The sequence below is a fragment of the Cucumis sativus genome, chromosome 5 (genome assembly GCF_000004075.3).
Source record: "Cucumis sativus cultivar 9930 chromosome 5, Cucumber_9930_V3, whole genome shotgun sequence".
NCBI classification, from domain to species: domain Eukaryota; kingdom Viridiplantae; phylum Streptophyta; class Magnoliopsida; order Cucurbitales; family Cucurbitaceae; genus Cucumis; species Cucumis sativus.
This window is the reverse complement of record NC_026659.2, coordinates 9,854,912-9,859,598: the sequence shown is the minus strand read 5'-3', so window position 1 is coordinate 9,859,598 and position 4,687 is coordinate 9,854,912.

The following is a 4,687-nucleotide window of genomic DNA, read 5'->3' as shown; positions in this document are numbered from 1 at the left end:
ACTCATGCACTGGGGGGGGAGATAAAGTATAATAAAACGGAAGAATACGTGAACTAACTTGCATGCGAGAAAAAGTGGAAGGAAAGTCTACGCACTATTAGGCAATTAAGCAATTGGATAACCTCAATGCGATTTAACTTACGTAAAATGCTCATGATTTAGGCGACCCTCTCTCGAAGTGTTTAGATGCCACACTTGCTAACCTTTCAGGATGCAAATGACTGCGCTTGATTAAGCAAGATATATTTAAAAGGTGTCACTTATAGAACTTCTCGTTTAAGGACAACAATCTCTCAGTGCCTAATGTTCGCACTTGTTCGCCTTTTGGAATATAAATGTTGGAAGTTATGTCACTAAGGTGGGGTTCGTTACCAGAAGATATATGGTGCAGTTTTTTTTTTTTTTTTTTTTTTTTTTTTTTTTTTTTTTTGCAAAGATTTTAGACTCAACTCATACATGACTTAAAATATTCATACATATTTTATAATTTTTTTCATATTACCGTTGTACTTGAGGTAGACAAAATACTCTTATTTTATATTGATAGTACCTAAGTGTGCTATTTGTTTAGTTTAATTTGGGATCATTTATTGGTTTTACATGTTTATTTCATAACTTTACAAGTTTCAAGCGTAATTGAGGTAAAACAAGCTTTAGACTTGCATGTGGACCAAATCGAAATCTCAAAGCATGAGTTAGGGTAAAAAAAAAAAAAAGAGTAAAAAATTCCTCAAGGGCTACTAATATGCATCTTAGCGTGGTGCAACTGGCAAAATGCAAACAAGGTAAGGATAACTACAACGTGATGTCATTCACAAAATAGAGATAAACCATGAAGAGTCGAAGCTCCACAATGTTCGTGTGGCACAATGCAAGTCAAGTGGACAATGTTGTGGTGCAACCCTACTTGAAGGAAGCGTTGTGGAACTCAAAGTTGAAGGTTGGATGTGCGTGCAAAAAGCCATGTAGAGCGATGCTACAGTTCAAGTGTATAAGCATCGCAACACTAATGCGATTATCTATTTAACTGCCATATTTGTCGTATCAATATGATACTATCATTTTTCTTCATTCTCCCTATGCATCTTCCTCCACCGGTCTTTACTCAATCAGACTTGTATCAAAGAATTTTAAGTCTAGGGGACGATCGTTATGAAGAACAAAAAAATTTCTCAAAATTGCAACTTTAGTAATTAAGAGAGAATTTGATTTGGATTTTTTTTTGGGAAGAAAATTAATTTGACAAAAAAGTTTTTAAAAAATTAGGGATTCTGTTATTGAAAGTAAAATTAGCCTAATATGAAAACCTCTAACTTAATTAACTCAATTTCAAGGTCCAATGAAGATGGATATGATGAAGACGAAGATCATGAGCTCGAGGGAGATGGCAGCTTTTTTTTAGTAACTTAATCATTATGTCTATGATGATGTAAAGTTTGGGAAAGACATATTCATGAGCAAATAAGAGTACTATGTCTACGACACATTTTTCTATGGTTACAGTGAATACTAACTTTGAGCTTGATTCCAAAAAGGGGTCTTTACAATTGACAAATCCAAATGGAGGGTTTCAAATTGAAGGCATGTGATCTATTTAGGATTTCAAAATACTCCAACATTCGTTTACATATATTATGCAAGTATGAACAATGTTGAGTCATGAATGTAGACACTAGCCTAGCTAGAATATAACTTCTCAACGTACGTCCTCACATTTCATACTTTGTATCGTTATGTTATCTTAGTGTACGTCGTTTCTCTAAATCTATTGCTCACAATATTTATTCTAATTGAATTTAATTGTGTGTCTAACACTTGTGATAGTTAAGGTCATCGACAAATTTAGTATAGGTCCAAGGGAGCTCGAGCGCCTCTCAACTTTACGTTTTATAGATTTAATTGAAAAAATGCTAAGAAGTTAGCCTAACAATAAAACACTCATATAGCTCTCTCTAACCTCATGTTTATGCGTCACTTTTTTGAATTCGACCCCTATTAAGGCCAAGCTCTCTCTTACCAAATGAGCATTTTTATTAAACAATTGAAAACTATTTACATTTAATTTTCTCTGCTCTTAGTGAATTTGTAAGAAAGCAATTTGTTATTAAATATTATGATTGTATGGGCTAACCAAAGTATAAAGACACAATATGTCTAAATATATGTAATTTGATAGAGTTTTAATTTGTTTGAACCTTAATATATGGTTTTACGTAGTTGAGGACAACATATCAATGCAAAAGGACAGGCCTTGCTAGCGTGCCTCACGCATCCCGCTTGGCCATCTTGCACGCGCCCAATGCATCTCGCACAGCCTTTGCGCACGCGCAGGGCTTGCCTTGTGTGTAGGTCGTGCGTCCAACACATGCTCAACTACCCTCGTTAACCTCTTCCAACCACATTCCACGCCCATCTTGCCAAACACAACACACTTCTCGACCAACAATCTCCACTGTCCATAAATCACTGTTTCGGCGAGAGCCTTACCTCCACTTTAAAGTTTAATATCTTAATCTTCATAACTCAAATAAAAATAATTTCTTCTACAAAATTGTTGCAAGTTTTCTTAGCTTTCTTGCCTCAAAATTTCAGCTAAAAACGTCTCGTGATGAATTTCGTAGCCTCGTTGTATTGAAGAATGCCCATATTTCTCATAGGAGTGACCTTTCGTCCTTCTTTCAACTCAAACCCAATCTTCCTCTCACCCAGTTGAACCGGAAGCTCCAACTTAAAAAATAGACTTCATTTTTGAACATTTGAGAGCAATTTGAGCAAAACTACACGAGTACTTTGGGTAAAATTTCAATCTAAAGTGACCTATTTATATTGAGCCTTGCATGAATCTTTATTGACAGCTCCTGTTTACTGAAATTTAACTTATGCATGCACAACCAAAACACCTCCACCTCTTCATCACCTTGCCTAACCAAAACGCCTAACCCTAAAACAAGGAAAACACCCTGCTAACCTTTTGTCATGGTCGTGGGCTCCCAATCGCATGCCCATGCCAAACTAACCTCTAAGAAAGTATTCTCACCAAGCCAAAAACATCCCAAGATAACTGTTGGTGATATATAATTAAATTTGCCTTCAACCACAAGCTTAAGCTTTTGGATGAATTGGTGGTTTAATATGGTATCAGAGCAGGTGGTCCAGGGAGGTCCTGTGTTCAAGCCCTTGCATTGTCGTTTCCTTCCCAATTAAAATCAATTTCCACTTGTTGGGCCTTTCAGATATTTCAAGCCCACAAGTGAGGATGAGTGTTGGTGATATATAATTAAATTTGCCTTCAACCACAAGCTTAAGCTTTTGGATGAATTGGTGGCTTAATAATAACCTCTTTGAAATCCTTCTCGCCTAGCCCACGATAAAAAATGCCAAGCACAACTTTAGAGGTTATTTCTACCTTCATGGTCACATACACACAAGCTTGTCATCTAGCCTATGTCCAAAACACCAAGATAACCTGTTTAGAGGTTATTTCCTCTTCTTTTGGTTGTCCACCAAGTCCAAAAACGCTAAACCCATGGGCTTAGCCAAATTTATCTTTTAAACCAAACCACAATAGCTTTCCTTCCTTCTACCCACCATGACATACTTTTCAAGTCCACTTTCTTGTCTTAACTTCACTTAAAACTAATCCTTTCAAGCTCTTGAGAAGATCCAAGTTCAATAGGGGTTCGAAAACAACATTGTCCCGACAAAATATCATACATAAATTTGAATATTTTAATAACATGAGAGGAAGTAAATAAATATCTTCTACAACAAAAAAAAAAAAAAAAATAGACAACGTTCTTCCACCAAATAGAGGGAAATCTTACTATCTACCACCTCCCATCCAATAAAAAGGTCCTTAAGAATAAGAAATAGAGCTACACTATCATACAACTTGAATAGTATCCTCTAATCAGCAGAATTTTATAGTTATAAAGAATACAAGGAAGATAATCTATAAACTCCAAATCTTCAGGGTGATTGAATTTTGGAATTATAAACAATATTGTACGAAGTTGCATCAGAATTAAAACGAAAATAAATGTTTAGTCTCAATAGAAACTTATGACCTAAAATCCAAAAGATAAATGTTCTTTAATTTCATAGCCTATTTGCTCCATTTGTTAGTATATTTCAAGTAATAATGCAGAACAAGGAAGAAACCTTTAGTTCAAGTAGAATTTTCGAGTCGGGCAATTTACATTAAGTCCCACGTTGCAAATAATCAATCATACTCAAACTTAATAAAGTATCCAATTAAAGACAATTGGACAAACCTAGAACATAACATAATACAAGTATTCCTAGCTCTTAAGAAGATTACCTTGTGATACTTCAGCCACTCAAGAATACCCAATAGGCCAATACAATATCATTTAGGAAACAAAAACTGGAGGCCTCAGAACACTTGGTCCAATGGGTAATCTTATTGATTTTATCTTTCGGGGATGATTTCAAATGAATTTATTTATACGTTCTTTCTAGATACATATACATGTGTAGTTTTTTTTAAACATAAATAAAAAGTGTTCAAAACGTTTAAAATAGGTCCGTATAATAGACTAGTGGAATTTATAATTACGAAGCATATGTATAATAGTCATCATCGTATATCTCCTACAGGGTGAGTACGCACGAGACCACCTTGAAAAACCAAGTGATTCTAATTGTTGTGTGTACCTGGCGCACC